The sequence below is a fragment of the Tauraco erythrolophus genome, chromosome 1 (assembly GCF_009769465.1).
Source record: "Tauraco erythrolophus isolate bTauEry1 chromosome 1, bTauEry1.pri, whole genome shotgun sequence".
NCBI lineage: Eukaryota > Metazoa > Chordata > Aves > Musophagiformes > Musophagidae > Tauraco > Tauraco erythrolophus.
The window spans coordinates 24,666,993-24,690,978 of NC_141465.1; the positions used below are offsets into that span (position 1 = coordinate 24,666,993).

Consider the following 23,986-nt stretch of genomic DNA (forward strand, 5'->3'; position numbering starts at 1 on the left):
TATTTTACTTCCCCCCACCCCCACCACTAACTGGATCATGAAGGCAACGAGGGTTTAGTAACAAGTAATGGGACTCTTCAGGCAAAATTGAAAGAAATAAGAGGAGGACTGGCCCTTATACTTTTGTATCTGAGGTATGAGGCTATAAAAGCACACAAGAATTGAGCCATAAGCAGAAATGTGCAAGTGAAGTCTGACGACAAATTGCAGAATAGGTCCATGGAGCTGCAAGTACTTAGCACCTCTCCAGCAAGGTCCCAGAGACAGGCATCCTTTCATTGGGCTGATGACGCTTGACTGCTTCGGAAGGGTTTATTAATTCTCTAAGTACAAAACCAAAAGTGGCCAAACGAGAGAATACCAAAGGTGATCATCTTGCCAAAAGGTTTTGAATTCAAACCTGTGTCTCTAGAGTGGTGTGGATTTTATGGGGAGGTTTGTACAGCTGAAAGATCAGTGCCAGGTCTGGGTTCTTTTTCTTCCTCTCTGTTACACTTGTTTTATGTTATGTTCAGCAGTTAGCATTGAAATCTTTCCTATTGCCATAGACCTTGCACTAATTCACTGTGACATTAAAGCTGGAGAATATTACTACTACTAATCAGGCCAAAGGAAGAATGACGAGGACTTTTATAGTTACTACTGCAGGTGACGGCTGCAGATAGAAGCAGTCTTTCAGTTGCAATGAACTGTTAGGGTATATCCTACCTCTTTCTACTCCTTTCCCTAATATGAAAATTATCGTTTTCATAATCAAGCTTAACATGAAGGAGTTTGATTTTAATGTAGATTTATTTATCAGATGGCATAATATGTATAAAATGTTCACAATTATTTCAAGTTATCCTCTCATAGAAATTTGGAGTTACCTGAAACAACTATGAACATTTTATTTTGTGTGCTTTTCTTGAAATATTTTGGGTAATAATCTTCCAAGCTTAGTGACACATTGAAGAAATCTAGGAAAATATAAAAATCTTTGGCACTAATTTCTTCTCAATTTCTATTTTCAAAGCCAAATTAGAGTTTGTAGAGACTATTCTGATGATGGTCTCTTGTCAGGAGGGTAACTATGGGGCAAAATGGATTTGCATACAGGTTAACACTTGTACCAGTTTTGAAAGATATGTCTGTTTTGGCTCCTTATTCCTAAAATGTGCTAGATGCTAACATGTTAGTACCTGGGTAGTATCTTTTACTGTTATTTTCCAAATTAAAATAAATAGTAATTTCAAAAAATCAAGTTTTCCTTGTTTCTGTGAGTGATTTTATTTGAGAAAACAGACATTTCTTTGTGTATCATGGTGCAGCACAAGTTCCTCAGAGGAAATGCTCTGTTTATTTCTTCTGTAGAACAGGTAAAAGCAAATGCTGTTTTTTATGCCCAAATTTAACAGACCTTTATCTGATTCCTTCTGTTCTGTGGGACAGAGAGACCTTGGAAAGATTTAAGAGGCATCACGAGGGTAAGCATGGTTAAATAATAAATATATTGTCTGGTTCCTCTTCATTCAGGGGTATTTATTGGAAACCAGGATTGTGAAAGACAGTTCAGAGCTGTGTGCATGAGACACTGGCAATTAGGTACAGATTGACTCTGCAGAAAGAGTAGAAAAAGTGGAGAAAGGGTGATATGATAAAAGTCAACTTGTAAAAGTAAGCGTATAGCTTGAATATGTTTCATTTCATGTCCTATTTATTGCCGGATTGTCTCGGAAAACCATCGGGACACACAGAAATAAGTCATTGGTGAGACTTCGAAGTTACAATTTACTCCAAGCACCATCAGCAAGAATGAATAAATAAATAAAAAATGTTTAAAAAAATTAAAAAGTAAGCTCAGCTTTTTTTAGGCACTTAGTTTATTTTGCTTAGGGAAAGAAGACAACTGGGAATGAAGACACTGCAGGCTAGTGGCACGAGCTCATTTTGTTGAAGTATACAGCTGTTAAAGTGACAATTGGGAAAGTCATTTGGAGAAGTAGGGAAACTGAAATAAAGAAATACATCTATAGAAGATAAAGACTGCTTGTGACGCCTCAGTTGTCAGTTAGATCTAGATGCAGAAATAAAAATACATTTGATGGATTAATTAAACAGTTTAGTAAACAGCACTGGTGTTCTCTTATTTAATCTTATGTGCACCAGCTAGATCCAGTTCACAAATAGTCTTGAGTGAGTACAAACCATCATGCTAATTCCTTTCTGACACGAGCAGATTTCAGGAGAGTTAGACAAGCAGAGAAGGGCACGTACCATGGGGTCTGTAAAGACTCTCTGAAAGTATACTTGTGCTTATTCCTGTATATTCCTTTCTTTTCTTTTCCTTTCATCGATGTTTCTTTCAGAATATTATTTGAATAAGGGTAGAAGTAATGGGGTTTTTTTTTCTTTTTTCCTAGATTTTTTCTTCTATCCTTCCTTGTCAGTAATTCCTTTCTTCCTTTCTTCCTTTACTATTTGCATAATTAGCAAACAGTGGGTGCAATAGACCAAAATGTCTATGTTAGTCTTTTAATGTCGAGAACTGAGAGAGACACCACCAGTTTATATAGTTTTTGCTCATTCCATTGGATATTTGTTTTATTTCTGAATTACTTTTAAGTTTTTAGGAGTAATAACATGGACAAATGCTTGCAATTATGGAGGAAGATCCCAAAGTTTTCTTATAAAAATATTTTTCCTGTCTCAATACATACTTTCCCTGAAGTTAATGGAAGTTACATGCGTGTATGGAAGGTAGAGTGTATCCCCAAAGGTTTTAGTGGAAAATTTGACAATACTAAAATAAACAGAGGGTTGCGGCAACATGCTTCAGTGAAAATAAATGCTCATTCTGTTAGCTCAGCTGCTCTGGTGCAGGAAAGCAGTTGTCTTCCAGAGGCTGTCTTGTCAGATGCCCATAGGACTTTGGCTCATTTACCATTTAACATTTCCACTGTGCTTGGCAGAAAATCTGCAAAACTGCCAAAATGTGATCAGATATTGAGGAAGTCTATGTTCCCTTCAGTCTCTTGCCTTCACTTGAGGAGTCTGGGTCAGGGCAGCCTCTACGTGGATTAAAGGCACCAGCAGAGAACAGATGTTTGAGTAGGGTCTGCGGTTATGTATAGAACACATATTTATCTTATTTTTTTGAATATAAATATTCAAATATAGTGACCTTGCTTTTCTTCAGAGACCAGTATTGCACAGTAGTATATAAGATCTTAGGGAGGGGAGTAGAGACTGAACGTTCCTTGTTTTCATTCAGATACGTTTTGGTTGCTCAGTGCTCCTAGGGAGCTGCTGAACAATGTAGTGGAATTGATCATTTGCTCTGAGTGTGTCGTGACTTTCTGTAAAAATGGCATGCGTGTGCTTTTTCACAGAGGCTCTCTCTTTACCTTAATCTAGTAATTTCAGATTAAAGGTTGAGGATTTTTTTTTTTTCATTTTCAAAGCATAAAAAAAAGGCGGGGGATGGGGGCTGAAACAGCGAAAGATAAATAAAAAGAAAAGAATGAAGAAAAGTAATGTTTTGTCATTTCCAAAGAGATTATTCCCCTTTATTTCCTTTCCACCTACAACACTAGTGTATAATGAATACATTATATAGGTGACACAGACTTTCTGTATCTACTTGAGTATATTGAGTAAGTCAGAGAAGAGTAGGCATAGTTAGGTGGGTTTTTTTAAAATCTGAGATACACAACAACACTGTCCTGAAACCTTGTTGGCAAATTTTCAGCATTTGCAGGAGAGTTGAATCCTTTCCCGTTTCAGCAGTGTTACTGAGACTTTGTTAAGGAACTGCCGCCACAGTACTGCATCCTAATATCTAGCTCACTAGATAGTTGGAGAAAAGGCACTGTGTTCATGGAAACAGTGCTTCCTCAGACGAGTAATGATCAGCCTAATGTCGATGTCATGCTGCAATCAGACTCTGACAAGGTTTGCAAATATCTTGAAAGGAACTGCTCATCTTTGAATGCTGTAGATCAAAGCCCAACTGGAACAAAAAAAGAAGTATGCTGCATGTCAGCTGCAGAATTTTGTTGATGAGCACAGCATGTATAAGCAGAGGCCACTGCTATCATCACTGGCAGGAGCAGCCAGATGGACTGGGCTGATCGACTATTTAAAATCTTGCTGCATAACCACAAAAGATGAAAATGAAGCTTAAAAACCCATTACACATCTCTAGAGCTCCAGACGGTCTTTTTAAAGCTTCAAGTCCATTTTTAATCTGTGCCAAAGACTTTTTTAGACATGTCCGTTTTCAGGAACTTCTGCCTGTTTTTTTGCCATTCATGAGAATAGAATTAGTCCTGGGGAGGGATAGGATGCAGGACGGTGGTTCAAGCAGAGGGATAGTCTATAAACCTTCCCAGCTCTGCCACAGATATGCATATTTTGCAACTGGGAAAGTCATTTGCTCTCTGTGTGCACTTATTTTTCCAACTGTGAAATGGAGGCAATATCTCATCTGTAACTGTAACACAAGGCCTGATTCATTAATGTGTTTCCAGTGCACGCTAGGCTCTATGGGATGAATAGCTAGCACCCTGCAGGAAAAAACAGACAGCCAGCAGGATAAAATATAGTTTGTGTTACACCAGACTAACCCTCTGGATACTGTGCTTTTGAGGCAACATCATTCGCTTTTTTCTACTGTATTGTCTCTGTTGTCTTTGAGGATTAAGAGGTTGAGAAAGGCTAAACCAGACTTCTCCATGCATTGACAATTCTGTCACCATTGTGGCATAGTGAAGCCAGCCTGCAATGGAAGGGACATGTCATATGCATGACATCTGTTTGTTCTGTGGGTCTAAACTGACCTTCAGGATGGCCATACTGGAATGAAAAGGTGTCATAGTCAGAAAGGACCTAATCTGATGTTGTCTGCACCTGAGGCTAGACACTCTTTCTCAGTGATGTTGTGCAGAGCTCCAAAAGCCTGTGTTAGATGTATGCTTACTCCCTTGATGTGGAGGGAGGCAGTGGCAGCCTGGCTGGCATGTAAGGCCAGGAAGCCTATGTCTTAACCTGTGAAACCCAGTCAATACTGCAGTATGAGATAACAGACTGGAATGCTACTGTCTCACAATTTTAGGCAATTGGTTTCTTCAGAGTAAAAATAAAAGACAAAAGAAAAACCCAGCAAATAAAGCTTTACATGAGGTCTGATGTTTGTTTGGGTTGGGTTTTTTTTTTTTAAGAGAGTGTTTTTCCTTTGCCCTAGTTTTCCCTTGCAGTTTTTAAATATGGTAGTTATGCAGCGAGAATCTTTATTTCTCAGAAAAAACTAAATCACCCAAGAATCCCATAGAGAGAAGCCTCTAAACTATTTTTTTTTTAGTCTCTGCAAGCTGATTCTTAGTTCTTTATCTTATAATGAGCCCTGTGGGGCTACAGCTGACGGGTATTTCCGTTTGGGCATGTTCACAGGTAGAAGATCATCCTGGAGCTTACCAGGTTCCCGTTTGAATCCCCTGAAGCATTGCTCTGATGAGAGAGTGAGTGCATTTATTATTACCTGGATTATGGCTGTGCTTTCACACCCCATCAGTGCTTAGAGCCTAAAAGGAGCAGAATCTCCACAAAGGCCTCTAAGCCAGATAGACAAGGGAAACATCCTCAAAGAAGTGACGTGGATGTCCAAAGCCACATACTTGCTCACAGAGACTGCAACAGGCACAGAATCCACCCTCCTGTTCTGCTTTGCAAGTCAAAAACCTGTACTTGAAATTTTGCCTAGTACCTTCTATTGGATACAGAGCCAATAGCACTTAGTGTCAGGTGGTCTTGGAAAGAGGTCAAGAGACCGTATCTTAGGAGTTCAGTGCCAGATCCTGGGACATCTGAATTTGATCCGCTTGCAGATGCCACTAATTTTAGGTAATCTTGAGCAGAAAAAAAAAAAAAATCACCAAACCCTGAAATAATTGTATGACAGAATATTCCACTCTCACCTAATAAAGCATTTCTATGCATGTCTTTTACCACTTTAAAAATCAGCAGACATTATGGGGCAGACTCTCACCATGATTACACTGATGTAGATCAAGAGACACCTTTGAACTCGCTTTGTTTATCTGCAACGTTCTCGTTTTTCATGTGGTGCTTTGGAAAAAATAATTTCTGACTGTGAGAGCTGAAAGTAGTTTATGGAAAGTTTAAGGGTGAGAAATAGTAACTAATAAGGTAACTGAAGTTATTTTTTGTTTACATTTATAAATTGGATTAGACTTTAACTCCATCTCTTTATGGTGAAACAGATCAAAGTTGATTCTAAAATAAGGGACAATATAATGATCTGGAATAAAATTCATAAAAAGGAAAGAAGAGGCACCCTAGAGGAATTAAAGGGCATAGTGAATATGAAATAAATTTAAACAAGATTTTTATGGGTTTTTTTTTTGCGATTTCTGGTAAATTTAGGTTTCTATAAAGTTATGCTGAAAACAATAGCGTTTCTGAGATGACATTGAATATTGCTCATGATTATTTTAAGCTTTTTTCACTAATTTATCCCTGCTAGGGCAGTACCATAACAGGAGACTTAAAGCTTTTGTGCATGCTATTCATCTTGTCTGGCTCAGGAGAGCAGCTTAAACATCTTTGTTTTACCTATGCTACCTTCCTGAAGCTTGAAGGACTACTTGGTTATAATTATGTCAGGAAAATGTGTTCCAGTACATATATACCTTCTCTGTATTATATCTGTAATAGAAAATGATTGCAAACTGACATACACTGACCTCTAGTAGACAATTATCTGATAAAATTGATATTTCACTTCCAAATGCCTAAAAGATTAGAATGTCAGATTGATGTTTATTCCTAAAAGCATTCTGGAGAACTTTCCTTTGATCTTAGACCAGTCCATTGTCAAATTCCTTAAAGGCCACATCATATATAAATGATATGAACTGCAGATGTATAATTCATGTGAAGCATAAAATAAGGTTTAAAACATTTGTATTAAAAAGTTAAGGTGATCCTATACTAAATCATATTTATGGTTTAATTTTAAATTGCAGACTCCTTCTGATTGAAGTTTAGCACTTCTTACTTTTTATTTTTTAGAATTTATTAAAAAACAAAAGTAACTATGACAATGATATTGGCAGACAAATAGGAGCTTTTTTAGAACCCTTGTGTTGATCTGTCATATTATTTTCCATTAGCTACTCCTACACTTTCTGTAGATTGCTTTTAGCCATATTTTTACTAAATGTTTTTGAAAGTGCAAAGAGCAATGTAAACTGCAGATTTCACCATTACTGTTTTGACATTGCAAGCTCAAGGTTAATGGAATTTCTTTGTGAATAAACAAGAAAAATAACTACATTTTAAGTTAAATCATCTTGTGGGTGTATCCAAATTGCAGGAATCCTAGAAATCATTGCTATTATAAAATAAAATTAAATATATATATTTAAAAAAAAATATATCTGTGTGCATTTTGATGTTTTTTACTCCTTCTTACTAAGGTCTAAAGACTCCTCCTGAAAGTTTGTATATCTTGTCCTGTGTAAAACCAACTTTGCGGTTACTATCTCTCCTCAAACACCTTTTAATATATTTTGAGAAGTATAATAATGCTGTTTGATATGATTATCATTTTCTAACTGTTAAAACCTTAGCCTGGATCTCATTATGAAACTTTTACCAATAGAAACAGAAAGTAAAAATTGACAAATAATTTCTGATTCAAATAAATTGGAAATTTGCCCCTGAAGGCCATCCTCTAGCAAAATGTAAAGATTCACCTACATCCAAGTTCATAAATGACTCTAACCATTTAAAAAGCATGTCTTTAACTACACTTCTGAAGATCTGACAAGCATTTACTAATAGGACATTGAACAGTGTTTTTGCAGTATTCTACCTGGGATTTGTTTTCTTTGAAACGTTAGATAGAGTTATGCTGGCTTTCCTTTAATAGTGGAGAAAAATTGCAGTAATAATTATTTCCATATAATACAAGATGGACTTTTCTTTCCACTTTGCCTTAGTGATATGAATTGTCCTAAAGTTTACTTTTATAGTTTGTAGGCCCTAGAAGTTAATAGTCATAAGTGAAAACAGGCAAGCTTTCAGAAAGTTTGGTTGTTTCAAAAACATGTCCTACCTGATGAACTTCTGATGCAGTTATTTAGTCCCTCTCTAAGTATGCACTTGCTCACACCACACAGAAGTGGCACGAAATGCCGCCACATAGCTGGCATGAAGCTTTCAAAGCAAGGCTGCTATTGCAACGCTGAAACTAGCAACATGCTTCCTTTAGTGCAGGAAGAGCTTTGCCCTTAAAAAAAAATATCCATTAACTATCCTTTTAATGCCTTCTTCCCCTCACTCCGCTGTGTTATAATTTTCGCTCTTCCTGATTCCTGGAACAACCATGCAGCTTATTGTTGTATTATGCTTTTCCACCCCATGACTCCACCCTGAATGTCCTGTTGTCTTGCTTTTCTCCTCTGGACAGCTTTTCGCTCTTGTCCCAGTGGGATATGAAATTGCTCTTCCTTTCTTGTCCCAGGAACAGCTCCTGTTTCTGGTCTTCCTCTTTTAAGTCACTTCAAAATACTACCTCTCCCACCTATGGCACGGTGGTCTGGGAGTCTCTGCATCACATTCATACTGCTATTGTGTTGTCCTGGTGCTGGTTAGCTTCTTTCATCTCTTGTGGATGTCCAGGCATTAGTCCTCCTTCTCTAATGCTCATGGCACTGATTTATTTTCTGGTGTGTCTTATCCACCGTGCACTTGAAGAGGACACGCAGGACAACAAGATGGGAAACATCTTATTTTCGGGTTCTGCTTCTTGATTTTCTACAAGTCGTGTCTGAAGCTGATTATGAAGTTTGAAGTTGCGTGGGTCTGTGGGACATAGGGCTGGAGGAGATGCACAGTTCCCTTGAGTAGAGGTCCTGAAGACTTGGTGGGTGAATTGTGAAAATGGAGAATTGCCTGAGGTGGGTGGGTTGGTGAAGGCGACACATAGGTACCCCATGGGGCAGATCAAGAGGCTGAGAGTAGCCTCAATTCAGGAGAGGCTGCATCAAGGCTCACAAAGGAGAGAAAAGGGGGTGTTGAAGATAGATAGCAGTGAGTAAATCTATGGAAAAATAGTTACTGCAGCTGAACAAAGGCCTGTTTCTGAGTGTGCCCAGACCTAAGGAAGCGCTGGGGCAGCCCTCATGGCATGCTCAGTGCTGCATGTTTAGATCACAGTGTGAAGCGCAGGGTGCCAGGATATACTGAGCTACAGCTTGTGAAAAGTGATGAGGGGGAAACTACGGTGCTTTGAAAGCCTGTATAAGCCTGGCTTTAACCAACCCTTAAGATGGAAGTTATCGGACCTGGGGACCAGCTAACTTCCTGTTTGGGAGGAGGTGGGGTGGGAAAGCATGCCTCTGCTTGATCAGAAGTATGACTGTTACCAGTGGAGACACCCGAGGAAACTAGTTTGGGAGGTTCCTTTGTAAAGCATCCGCCTCTGGCAGAGAGAGCTGGACCAGATTCCAGTTGATTCTGTAAACTTTCGTTTCCAGTAAAGAATCAGAATGCCCCCTCCAGGCTGCTGGGCTCATGTTTTACTGCTGAGCTTCCTTTCAAATATCTACAGAAATATGTCCTTCATGCCATCCATGTTCAACGTTCTTCTCTGATGCAGGGCTGCAAGAACTTCACGGAAGTTAGTTTTTACGGTCACCTGTGTTCGAAAATGGTCATCTCCTTGATTTCCATTGAATCCACCTGTTGCCTTTTCTCACACACAAGCAGTAATTATGGATCACTGTTTTGTGGTTAGAATGCTTTGCAGAAGTGCTTCCCAGATGATATGATGATATAAATAATAACAATAATAGTTTAGAGGCTGAATGTTTAATGTTTTAAGCATATAGGTTTCTCTGCTTAAACAGTACTACTGCATTCATAATTTGACTGTGCTACCCACTAATAATACTTGGGTTAGAAAAATGTGCAATATGAAGAAGAATCGATTATACAGTTACCATTACCTAGTGTTTACAGGTGGTTTTTTCACCTTACCTCTTAAAGAAACTCTGTATTGTTATTCCTGGTATAAGATGGGAGGCCAAAAGATCTGAAGTTTCTTTTTCCATGTTCACCCGTCAAATTCTTAAACTACCTCCATAATTTGTGTCAATATAATGAGTTTTTATTAAAACAATAACTTAAATATGGAAGCAAATAAAAAATTAGAGGTATCACTGCATGTGTTTATTAAAGCAAGATCACATCAGATAACCTGATATTAAATGAAGATTTTAAGTAACTGATTCTGTAGGCAAGAAAAATATTAGATTTTGGTCTTCATGGACTTCTGTAATGAATTTGAAATAGTTTCGCACAGAAAATTAGCTATATTGAAGAAGATGGGGATAAGCAGCAGAAATCTGAGATCAATAACATATTGGCAAAAGATTAGGTCTTGGAGCTGAAGAAGGTTACAGATGATGTTTCCTTAAGATCACTCCTGAGGTTTTTCTTACTATTGCATTAGTACTTCTCACATAGGGAGCATGCTAGTGAGAACTGTTCATGATGTAAAGTTGAGTGGTGCTGGCAGTATGCCGAAGTGCAAAGATTTCATACTGGAAGAACTGGTTAATCCTGAGGAATGGAGAAACAGAGGAGGGGTGGACTTTCTTATTGCAACATGAAGGTTATGGATTTTGGGGTCAATATAAAAAGTATTCCTGTTGTCAGGTAAGAGTTCACCATTTGGAAGTAATGAAAGATATGTGTGCATTAATCTTGTAGGCAATCGTATGCTGCCCTTGCAGTATAACTACAAAAAAGGCAAAGAGGACTCCAAGGCTTATGAAGTGAAGTGCTTGCAGTTGTGCCTGGGAAAATTTAACATCATTGTTCAAAGACTTGTGAGATTTCATTTGAAATAGCAACAAATTAATCTCAAATAGAATTTTAGCTGCATAATAGACAGAAAGGTCACAAGTATAGGCAGTCTTTTTATTTTGTTTATTTTTGGCTAAAAGTGCAAACAAATAGACCACGTAATTTACTAGAAGCAAAACTGGTGATTATGTCTAATGCCTGTGAAAGCTACCAGATCAGCTGAACAGGTTTCCACCAAGCAGCCCTGTCAGGATAGATATGAAGTAGTACATACTGATGTGGTATTACTGACAACAGAGACTTCATTCATCTCCATGGTGCTCTGTTACCATGCCCCAGCCAAGAATATGCCCCTTCTCTCAGAGAACAGGAACACTCTGCTTTGGTCTGCTGAGTCCTGGTCTTGCCATAGGACTTTACGAGCTTCATTCTAAACCCTTACCTCATGCTTGCAGAACCAGACCGTCTTTTAACAAAGGTTTTAATTCTAGTGACGTGGTGATTCGATCTTCCATTTTAAAAAAGTAAATACAGACTTATTTTTTGATGCTCCTGTTTCTGGCTGCATACAGGTGACTACACAGACTGTAGGAATGTGAAAACAATAGCATTTCCAAGGCTATTCTTCTCTTTTTCTTCTGATGTCTACTCCAAGGATTGTGATGGTGCTGCTTTCGTAGTAGGTTTCTACTGGGGCAAACAAACAGATGACCCAGGAGACAATTTTGTAATAGAGCCTGATTCTATGCTATGATTTCATTTCTCTTAGGCTGTCAATCTTTATTGCTGTAATTCACTATGGTCATTCAATTTTCATGGGGTTTGAACAAAACTATTGGTCTCCACAGCCACTGTTTACCATGAATCTATTCAAATCCCTCACAATCACCTCCATGTCGTCTAATGTATTCTATCAAAAAAACGTGCGTGTAAAGAAAATAAATGCAGGTAATTTCCCAATTCAAATTAAGTTAATGTTATTATTAGTTACACCATGTACTTAAACCAGTTATAGTTTGTACTTCCTCAAGTGTTTCTTTTTGTACTGTGAAAGGTGTTACAGCATGAGTGGCCTTAGGTGTTTTATGCCTCACTGATGAAGTTGAGAAGCGTCAGGAGCATGCAAACCATAAGGGGATAATGAGCAACAGGTGTTGAGCACCTCTTGCTGGCATTTCTGAGAAAAAGTTTCTGAGTCAACTCACAAGGGTGTCACTGGCTGTTCTGCTTTTTTGAACCTGCAAGGGTGATGGGGTCACGAAAGGGAAAAAACTGAAGAAAAATACTGAAGAAAAATTTCCCACCTCTTCAAATAGTAAGACAGGGATCGTCAGGTTCCCTGGGACCAGCCTTATATCAATTTTGAATTAGACAGAATGTTTGGCTGCTTACCCTGGAGTGGACAGGGAGGCCTTACTTGTGCTGCCAAGAATAAATAATAGATAATGATAATAATGATAATAATAATAATAAATTGCCTTAATAAAGAGTGTATTCTAGAGAGCAACAAAAGTTGGACTTGCATCACCACCAAGAGACAACACGTCAAGTTGGCTTTTTTGATATATGCCTCTCAAACTCAGTCCAAAGGAAACTATATCAGGAAGTGCTCCATGGGCACGAGAAAGACCACACTGGATGAAGTGAAATAAATAACACTAAATTGCTTAAGTAGTCATAACTTAGAATCATAGAATCATAGAATGGTTAGGGCTGGAAGGGACCTTCAAAGGTCATCTAGTCCAACCCCCCTGCAAGGAACAGGGATATCTCCAACTAGATCAGGTTGCTCAGGGCCTTGTCCAACCTGGCCTTGAACGTCTCCAGGGATGGAGCATCCACCACCTCTCTGGGCAACCTGTTCCAGTGTTCTACCACTCTCATAGTAAAAAATTTTTTCCTAATATCCAACCTGAACCTACCTCCCTCTATTTTAAAACCATTACCCCTTGTCCTATCATAACTGGCCCTCCTGAACAGCCTCTCCCCATCTTTCCTGTAGGCCCCCTTGAGGTACTGGAAGACCGCTATAAGGTCACCCCGGAGCCTCCTCTTCTCCAGCCTGAACAGCCCCAACTCTTTCAGCCTGTCCTCATAGGAAAGGTGCTCCAGCCCTCTTATCATCTTCGTGGCCCTCCTCTGGACCCTCTCCAACTGGTCCATGTCCTTCTTATGTTGGGGGCTCCAGAACTGGACGCAGTACTCCAAGTGAGGTCTCACAAGGGCAGAGTAGAGGGGGAGAAATAAAATGTGTGCCACAGCTCGCACGTCGTGAGTGTGATGCTGGAAGGGCTTCATCCGCACCCAGCGCTTCTCCAGGCTGCCCATCTTCACCAGCAACAGCTGAAACTGGTAGGTGGCCCCATTTGAGGTGCCCACGATGATGCTGTCCTCTTTCTCTGACACAGCCAGCGAGAGGGCAGCCGAGGTGCTGACGGTGTGGGACTCCAGCAGCGTCCCTCGCTCCCAGTCCCAGAACTGCACCCTCCCGAAGGAGTCCGAGGTGATGACGGTGCCGCTGGAGAGGAAGGCGACGCTCCACACCACGCACTCGCGCTTCACCCTCTGCACGTGGTAGTTCACCATGACCCTCTGGATGGTCTGGCCTGAAGCGACGTCAAACACGCGGAGGCTGTCGATGGAGCCGGCTGCTATGCGAGTGCCCGACGGGTGCCAGGAGAGGCACAGGATGCGCCCTTTCCACCTGTCCAGGTTCCGCTCGAACTGGAGCCCCCCGGGCACGACCTGGAAGAGCTTCACCGAGCCGTCCTCGCAGCCGACCGCCAGCTGCGTGCCGCCGCTGTTGGCCGCCATGCTCCAGATCGGGCCCCCGCAGCCGTCGACGGAGCGGCCCGCGCGGAGCCGCGCCAGGTCGTACTCGGTGATGGCCCCGCCGAGCCCGGCCCCGAAGAGCCGCTCTCCCGCCGCCCAGCACAGCGCCTCCACCGAGCGCGCCGAGTGCCCGGGAATCACCTTCTCCTGGAAGCAGTTGGCGGCCAGGTTGTAGATCTCGACGGCGCCGTCGGTGCGGGCCAGTGCGAGGCGCGCGCCGCCGGGCGGGCGGGCCAGGGCCAGGCAGCGCACACCGGCCGGCACCAGCCCGAAGAACCGCACCCGGTGCACCTCGAACTCCCCCATCCCGCCCCGCCACCGGCACCGGCACCGGGCCCGCTCCGCCCCGCGCAGCCCCCACGTGCGCGCGGCGCACCCGGAAGCGGAAGCTGTCGGAGAGGAGCTTACTTGGGTAAGCATGTGTTTGGAAGAGAAAAATCAGCAGAAGATGGGCAAAGTAACAATTATTTTCAGTACAGGTTAGAATCTGCTTATGGTTTGTGCTTCTTGGAATAGCTTTAAATGTGCGAAGACTGTATCTTTATCTTCCTTTTTATTTTCCTTTGTCATCATTCTCCACTTTCTCCTCTGTATCTAACAATCCCTAAGTGTAGTTTACGAGGTGAAGGGACATTTTCCCTATCTCTTTATATGAAGAGGAAAATTTTCTGCCAAATTCTCTGAAGAGTAGATTAAAGGAAAGGAATTTTGAGGGAGAGGGAACGACTAAGAACGCTAACATAAAAATAACCTCTGTACAGCAATCCCTATAATAACGAAGAAAGAAAATGCACAGATAAAATGCTTTGGTAGTGCAGGACCTGGGCTAAAGCCAAACCATCATCAACAAGAAGAATTCATTCTGCTGCTGTATCATACAAGCAAAGAAAGTTTGCAATTCAAATCAATTACTTTAATTAAATTCCTTTGTATTTCCTCTTTTACTCTCACCTCTTTCTATTCATCAACGTTTCTTCCTTATGTGTGTTAACAGAAGCCTGTGTAACTTTTTAATTTTTTTTCCAGAAAGATTTTATTTCAGTGGAGAAGTTAGCCTCTGGATGGATTCAGTGCAGTATTCACAGACTTAACATTCCCATAATTGATAACAGATTGATTAGAGCTAAAGTACTTCCTTCCCTGTTCTCCCAAACACAAGTGTAGCAGGACATTTTTTTTAATTACTTTAAATATTGATTTCATAATTTAAAGTCTGGATTATCCTAACTTTATCTGTGTTCAGAAAAAAAAAAAAAAAAGTTTCTGTGAAGCTCCTAGCCCTCTGGATAGACTAACAGTGACACTGCAGCGCTTGTCCCTGTTCTGTGCTTTCTCCTCCTCCTCCTTGCTCTGTGTCCAGAGAGCAGTCAAGGAGGACAGGGAAGACTGAGAGAAGAGGTTTTGGGGAAAAGGTGGCTTGTATCGGAATACTAGGGCTGTTCCTTGATTTAACTGAGGAAATGGGAGCGGAATTCGTTAGGAAACTTAGCCTTTAGCTTGTGTGGAATAACAGTCCTTTCCCCTGTTCTTTGTATGTCTGAGCTATTAAAATTATAATCTTCTACTTCATGTATACACGCAGTGTGTATCGTTATGAGGCCAGACCGTTTTATTTTTTTGTTCTCTACTTTGTTAGGTTGTTCTTATATTTTTTCCTCAAAAATCCCTTTCAAGCTTCTGGAATCAACATGAAATTGCTTTCTATTAACTGAAACAATACGTATATGAAGTGGGTATAATCTGAGCTACATTGTTGAAGGCAGCATCAACGAAAAAGTGAAGCATTGTTTATTGCAGCACAGTAGAAGTGGCTTGTGCCTGTGGTATCCATTCAGCTTGTATTTATTCAAATAGTGTTGAGAATACTTTGGCAAAAAGCAAATTTGAAAGGCAAAAGGGGAGAGTAAGAATGAATAAAAGACTAGGGAGAGGGAAGAGAAAAGGCTGACAAAAGCTGCGGAAGGGAAACTGGAGGTAAAACCTTCCAAAAAAAGAAAAGAGGCAGAAGATGGCTGACAAGGAAAAGAAAGGTGAATGGGGAAGATGAGAATTTTATGTATATGTTTTAAATAGTGTTCGACATGTCATGTTTAATTCTGATGCTATTGCCTATATGTACACAGAAGCAGGCATACATTACACAGAACCGAGAACGGCACAGTAAACACCTAAAAATGTCAGTTAATGGAATTTTTGCTATAAATTTATAAAATGTTAATTCTTCCACAGAAATTACTTTTTTGCCTGAGTCTTTGCTGGCAAGTGCTCTGGCCACACCACCCAAGTCACAGAAGGCAAAGGCAGGGACTGAGACAATGAAGAACCACTCACTGTAGGTGAAAATCTGTTTCGAGATCATCTAAGGAACCTGATGCCATTCAGAGGGACCTTGGCAGGCTTGATAGCTGGGCCCACACAAACCTAATGAAGTTCAACAAGGCCAAGTGCAAAGTTCTGCACATGGGTTGGGGTAATCCCAAGTGCAAGTACAGGTTGAGTGAAGAATGGATTGAGAGCAGCCCCAAGGAGAAGGACTTGGAGGTACTGGTTGATGAGAAGCTCAACAGGAGCCAGTAATGTGCACTTGTAGCCCAGAAAACCAACGTATTTTGGGCTGCATTCAAAAAAGTGTGTCCAGCAGGTCAAGGAAGGTAATTCTCCCTCTCTATTCTGCTCTCATGTCACCCCACCTGGAATACTGCATTCAGCTCTGGAGTCCCCAACACAAGAAGGACATGAAGCTGCTGAAGCAGGTCCAGAGGAGGGCCACGAAGATGATCCGAGGGCTGGAGCACTTCCCCTATGAAGACAGGCTGAGAGAGTTGGGGCTGTTCAGCCTGGAGAAGAGGAGACCTTAGAACAGCCTTCCAGCATCTGAAAAGGGAACCTACAAGAAAGTTGGAGAGGGACCTTTTACAAGGGCGTGTAGTGATAAGACAAGGGGTAATTAATTGCTTTAAATTGAAAGAGGACAGATTTGGATTAGATCTAAAGAAGAAATTCTTCACTGTGAAGGTGGTGAGGTACTGGAACAGGTTGCCCAGAGAAGTTGTGGATGTCCCATCTCTGGAAGTGTTCAAGGCCAGGTTGGATGAGGCTTTGAGCAACCCAGTCTGATGGAAGGGGTCTCTACTTATGGCAGAGGGGTTGAAATCAGATGATCTTTAAGGTCGCTTCCAACTCAAACCATTCTATGAAAAATGAGGTGAGGCAGAGCCTGTTAGAATTAATTGTAATGAACTAATATGGAGTCTCTATTTTTTGAGACATTTTTATTTCAAGATGCCAAATCCTTCTCCCGGTGTACAGTTGTCCCCCTAATACTGCTTCCTCACTTCACTCACCCAGCCCTAGGCTTTTGCCACTGTTTCACTGCCTTCTCACAGATTGCTGTTTCTTCTTTGCTTCTGACAGCTAGTTTCAGTGGTGGATCTCAGGCAATAAACTCAAAGGGCTTAATAGCTCATGTCCTGGCTAGCTCTTTGCCAAGACTCACTTTGGATTTGGGGAACTAGCAGATGGAAATGTGAATCAGTGCATACAGTAAGTGAAGCTTTGAATCCTCTCCTGTGTAGATGTGGCTTCAGGGAAAAAGTATGTGTAGACCTGAAGGCGAAGAAAAGTGTGAATGTATTGGAGTGTTTGTTACAAATAATGGCAGGGAGCCACTGCTGAACTGACACTCACTGATATTTTTTTCCCCATGAACTCCCTTTTTAACATGAGGAGTCATTTACCCATGTTCTCTGCTTTCATAGTTATGGAAGCTTGGTCTCGATGTAAAGATTTAAGATTTTATATGTATTAGTTGTTAATTCAACTGATCAGAAAACAAACACACGTGTATTCTTTCCTATTATATTCTGGATAGGATTTAGGCTGGAATATATTGATGCAATCTAATTATATCTTTGAGATTACAGTGAAAATCCTCTCTTGTGCATTATTGGTAGCACCGGTTATCAATTATTTAAGCAAACAGTTACTTAAATCATAACAGTTAACTAATTTTGTGACTTTTGTAAGTTTTATCCTAATTTTATGCTTTTGCAGAGAGGGCTTATACAAGTGCATAAGCCCTGAAAATTAATTCTGCCCATGATCTCCTATAGAAAATATGCATTCTTTTGAACATTAGGTTTCGAACCAGCCAGCATCCCAGGAGTTAAATCATTAATAGGTATCCTGCTCGACCTTAAAGCTTTTACTTATTATTGTATGAGGTAAGTGTGCTAACAAATAATTACCGTAGCTGTGATTAAAACACATAAGCCTTCCCAAAGACATGTCTGTTTAAGTGAATTAGGAGCTTTGTGCAGAATGGCGTAATAATGCATTGTGGCGCCCATCTGTATCCTCACCTCTGAGAGCAATGTTCAGCCAAGATCTAACTAGTTGTTTTTATTGGGTGGTGTGTCTTGCTAATTGTATTGGGGGTTGTGGGTATTTTTTATCAGTCCTGCAAAGTGATGATCCTGTGATGATGGGTCATGGGAATCTTGTTTGTGCAGGGCTGGGAGAAATAACTAGCCAATTCATGGAATACTCATAAAAGTTCTTGATCAGTTGCTAAGGGACTTACTGTGGGGAGGAAAAAAAACCCTTCTTTTGGCCCTACTGGAAAGACTGATCTTTTGAGTTTTTGTGGGTTTTTTTTCACTAGCTTTTCTGGGCATTTAAACCCCCAGGTGGAAAAAGAAAAGTAAAGGAGAGAGTACCTGTTACCTGAAAGTTACCTCTAGAAATGTAGTTAATCTGAAATAATTGTTAATTCAGTACCAGCACTGAGGTTCAGAGAGGGGAGCAATTGATTTCTATTGGTACCCATAAAACTTGGGGGCTTGAGGATGATGTAATTTTTGTTTTCTTAATGGATCCACTTTCTGTAAAATGCCAGTTTTATGAAAGAAGAATTTCAGGTAATTATATCTTTAGAGCATCTCAAAGTTTTTTAGGTTGAGTCTACGTGTCAGAAATAACTGGGATTAGTAGGAACAGGCTAGATTTTTTCCTTGCCAGTCTTGCTTCTTGGGTTTACCTAAATATTCCTAGGCTGACTCTAGCCTGCTTCCAACTGAATAAAAACTGCTTGTAGACCCAATATATCTGAGTGCATCAGATTTGAACCCTCTTTCTGGGTCTATGCTTAATACTCAAGGAAAAGAAGGAGCTGTTTCTGAAATAGAATTTTATTTCTTTGTGAAGATTGGTATTTGAAGCTACTCCAAATTTTTAGAATTTGAGAATTCTTTAGTGGGCAGAAAGACTTTAAATTAAGCAATAAATTCCAAGTGTTATGTTATTGGCATTAGATATACAGACTGAGGTTCTTCAGGGCAACTTAGGCAACATAAATATACAGCCCCTATAAAATGTAATGGAGCTGCATAGTTGCAACTCCTGCAGAATTTTTGAAAGTCTCTGCTGTAGTGACTTTATGACATTATTTTGAAGCAATTTTTCAACCCTTTTGTTTCCTTTTGCTACAGCTGATCATAGACTTTTTCTTTGCAAGTTGTATTTGGCTTCAAATTTTCCATAGCCTCCTGAAGTCTGAGTCAAATTTAAAATGTATAGATACATAATTTCTGAAATGCTGTGGCTTTAATAATAGCAAAGGACGGGGGGAGTGGGAACAGAAGACAAGGTCATGACCTGGATTAACCATGCTTTTGATAGATTAAGTTTATTTTAGCAGTCTGGGCCTCTCTGGAATGGACACTAGAGAAATTCAGGGGTTTTGGAATAGGTCATATTTTCTGCAACTTTCATTCTGGTCTGCTTTCGTCCTGTCATCATCTCCTTCATCTCAAGAAAGACTGCCTGACTTGTTTATGTAAACTCGATGACAGGATTTGGACAAACAGGAAGGTAAGGAAATCACTATGCTCTTAATTCTATGAGCAAGGCAAATATAATCCATATTTCAAGCAACATTTGGCTTTAATAATTGTGCTACAAAGGGAAAGGACATTGCCCAGACAGAAAGAAGCATTCATGGGGATAGAATCAGAAAAGTGGAGAAGGTATATTCAATCCTTTGAGATTTATTTGTGCAAAAGTTAGCTTAAATGGAAAACAGAAACTACATATTGCTGTATAATTTTTTAATGGTCATAGCTTAGCCAAATCCCTGAGGATAAAATGCTTAAAGAAAGTAAGCAACAAAAGAAATAAAATTAAAACAAAATAGTCTCAAGTGTTCTGTAAAACAATCTTGAAGACTATCCAGAAAGTACATCTGTTGTTGGATGATGGAAAAGTACATAATAAACAACTAAATAGCAGTGCCACTGGCGTGGAAGAATAGATTTTCAGATAGTCGAGATTAAGTTGTGAAACAATAATACCTACCTCTTGTGTCTGTAGAACATAGTGCTTTACAGAACAAACCAGAGAACAATCAAAATCCCTTTCACGGCAGAGAAAGCCAATGCACAGGCACAATTTATTCAAGGTTATGTGTCAGAGTCCTAACACAGCTGAAAATTAAACCAAAGTCTCCCATGGCCTAGTCTGATGCCTTATTGGACAGGTCATATCTCTGCATGGCACAGCTGGGCAAAGCTCTGTCGGTGTTTTTGTAAGTGCGTTTTCTTACCTCCATTTTCTTGAACGACTCGAAGGAGGGAGCAGAACATGGATGAAGGGTGACTGTCCCTCTCCATTGTTGAGCTCATTTTTACAGGTCAGGTGAGGTGCTAATGCAACATCTGTAAATGTCTGAAAAGTAGGCACCCAAATAAGGAGTGAATGAAGACCTAATTAAAACGTTTGTAAGTTTAAGTAATGCGTATGTATTTTGCTGCTTTTAAAGGACAAGGTGGAGATATTTTTTTAACTGGAAATCATTGGCTTTCCACGTAGTTAAATTGCTGCAGAACTACGTGCACTTCCAGGGAACTTGGACTGTGAGCATCCCTGTACCTCACGCAGCACAAGTTGTTCAAAGGCCAGGATACGTTGGGATTACTGTTGCTGAAGCAAATACAGTTTAAAGAGTTTTACTCTGATTTAGTACTGTCGTAGACCTGTGTGTGAGCTATAAGCTGAGCTTAGGCACCAGCCTTCCCATTTTTACCGTACTGAGTTCGTGTTTGCTATCTTTGCTGGGAACAAGACGTAAGAGTTACGTTTCAGTAGCATGTAACTGTTTAATATGCAGACAGGCATAGTTAACTGGCAAGGCCAGAATGTTGCATGTCAAGGTTTAATTCTCTACTCCACAATAAAATTTCTAGACAGCTTGCCAAAAATCACAGACGAATAGAGCCATAAACCTCCTTTAGTCAACAGTTTAGATTTGGAGTGACAATGCCAGGAGTCTGCTAAGCGTTAAGGCTTCCTGTGAGATGCATGCATTCAGCAACTATTGTCTTCATTTTCTTACTTCAGCCAGTCTTTCGTAATTGTCTGTGGAGGGAGAGAAGATACGAGTAGTCTTTCCTGACTCACAACTTAGATTCCATTTATAGCTTAGCCAACAGGTAGAGAGGGAGATATCAGCCTCTCTGCAAAGGTGTCTGCCAGGAGTAACTATTTGATTTCCCATTTTGAAGCTGCTGCTTTGCATGCATTCACTAAAATAGGACTAGATCTTGGTATCCTGGGTGAATGTCTTCAGCAGCGGTCAAGCATAGGCTTCCGTTTCTCTTTTGCTGCAGGTATTTCTGTTTTAGACAGAGCTCAACAGGAAAGATTAAGAGCACAGGTGAAAATTGAGGAAGTATGTGTATTGACTATTAGGAATTAGGTATCTCTGTGTGCACAGTACTAAGGAAATGCATCAGCTGTGTGAACGGAGGCTTAACTATGCAGAGACTTTATACGCCTACAGATAAGGAAATGTCTGAATCTGATTTTAAAGGTTTAGGTGTATACAGACCTCAAATTGACAATCTTTAGCGTTTTTTTCCCCTCCATGGGTGAATTTGATGGATAAATATATCTTGAAAAGTTGGATCCTGTCACATTGACAAGTTGCATGTGTACCGTAACTTTCTACTGCCTGTGATACTACTTATCTGCTCTTCTAGTACTTCTTTTAATGATTTGCACATTGGGCAGCACATCTTGCCGATTCAAAGGAGGGAAGGTATGCAGCTGGGAATGTGTACAGTTTGTGAGTGCAGAGACCTATGTTTTCAAAATGTCTTGGAAAGTATTTACATTCTGCCAGTAATGATGTGCTAATATTCAATAATAATGTATCATCGCATATTAACTGATTCAAGATTGTGAAACTCATGCTACAAAATAATAAAGTTCTCTACCACGAACATGGAAACTGTCTGGTAGGACTGGAGGAAGGCAATGATCGGGTTTTATTGCTATGATTTTATGAAATCTGAATGACCTGGTTCACTGATGGTCTGGTCATCCTGAATGTTTAGCATGTTTGAAGGAATTAGTGGATTTTAGCATTTCTCAAGATTTAAAAGGACAAGAATAATAACTGTATTAGAATCATAGAATCATAGAATGGTTAGGGTTGGAAGGGACCTCAAAGATCATCTAGTTCCAATGCCCCTGCCATGGGCAGAGAAATCCTCCACCACACCAGATTGCCCAAAGCCTCATCCAACCTGGCCTTGAACACTTCCAGGGATGGGGCATCTACAACTTCTCTGGGCAACCTGTTCCAGTGCCTCACCACCCTCAATGTAAAAAATTTCTTCCTTATATCTAACCTAAATCTGCCCTCTTTCAGTTTAAATCCATTGCCCCTTGTCCTATCATTACATGCCCTTGTAAAAAGTCTCTCTCCAGCTTTCTTGTAGGCCCCCTTTAGGTACTGGAAAGCTGCTATAAGATCACGCCGGAGCCTTCTCTTCTCCAGGCTGAACAGCCCCAACTCTCTCAGCCTGTCTTCATAGCAGAGGTGCTCCAGCCCTTGGATCATCTTCGTGGCCCTCCTCTGGACTCGCTCCAGTATCTCCATGTCCTTCTCATGTTGGGGACTCCAGAGCTGAACACAGTATTCTAGGTGGGGTCTCACGAGAGCTGAGTAGAGGGGCAGAATCACTTCCCTCGACCTGCTGGCCACACTTCTTTTGATGCAGTCCAGGATACGATTTGCTTTCTGGGCTGCCAGTGCACATTGTTGGCTCGTGTTGAGCTTCTCATCAACCAGCACTCCCAAGTCCTTTTCCTCATGGCTGCTCTCAATCCAGTCTCTGCCCAGCCTGTACTTGTGCTTGGGATTGCCCCGACCCACGTGCAGGACCTTGCACTTGACCTTGCTGAACTTTATGAAGTTCTCACAGGCCCACCTCTCCAGCCTGTCAAGGTCCCTCTGGATGGCAGAAGTGAAGTTACTCATTCAGGAAATTATGTTAGAATAATTTTAAATAGGAAGGAAAATAGTCATAGTCATATTCTGCTGTCTCATGGGAGACTTGAGATGTATGAAACAGGTAAATGAAAAGAATTAGTTAAGATGAAAATGACAATGTTGAATTGTAAATACATGCCCTCGACTGTAGTTTTTCTGTTGTTTTTAAGCTCTCTGTGAATACATTACTTCCTGCTATTTAGATAGGGGTTTTGTGTTACAAAAGAAGACCAATCCCTGTTTCAAGATGATGGGGAAAAGGACAAGAACCATATATTCTTGTGTATAATCAAGGCTATGGTACAGAAAACTGGCTGTGTGGACTTAGAGTTTCACTTAGTGATTATAAATTTATGGTCTGAAAAGAGAATTGCAAGTTACTTAATAGAGATTAAGATGCTACTTAAATAATTGCTCAGCAATTGGAGCCAAAAAAAAGATATAAAAATATTCAGAAGAAAAAGTAGACAATGAAGTAGACACAATGATCTTGAGGTTATGACCCTGGTTTCTGGGTGTCTGAGTTGAATGTGTGATCTATCCGAAATGTGTTAGGACTGAAAAAGAGAGAAGTTAACCTATCTTCTAATTTTATGAGGTCTTTAGGTACCATGATAAGCATTATGTTTTGTTTGCATGAACACCATTTAACTTTGTTAGGATATTGCTGTTACTCAGACTTAAGTGCTAATGGATAATAGTCAAGCAAAGCAAAAAGGAACTATATTTGGAAGATCTTTTCATGGTTTTTAGAGTGCTTGCACTTCCCTCCCATTGTCTCATTTCCCCTGTGTCTTTAGCAAATATCTCTCTGGAGTTTTCTATAACTGGAGGGAAAAGCTGAAGAGCTGCTTATTAGCTAGTACAAAAAGAGTGGCAGTAGAAACCAATGAGCTAAAACTTACAGCAGATAAATTAGCTGTTTATATGTCAAATAATAGTGAG

General features: G+C 40.4%; 1 pseudogene; it reads right to left on the reverse strand.

The window, feature by feature from the left end:
* Positions 1 to 9,610: 9,610 nt before the first annotated feature.
* Positions 9,611 to 14,013, reverse strand: LOC147529378 (U3 small nucleolar RNA-associated protein 4 homolog pseudogene; annotated as a pseudogene).
* Positions 14,014 to 23,986: the final 9,973 nt, after the last annotated feature.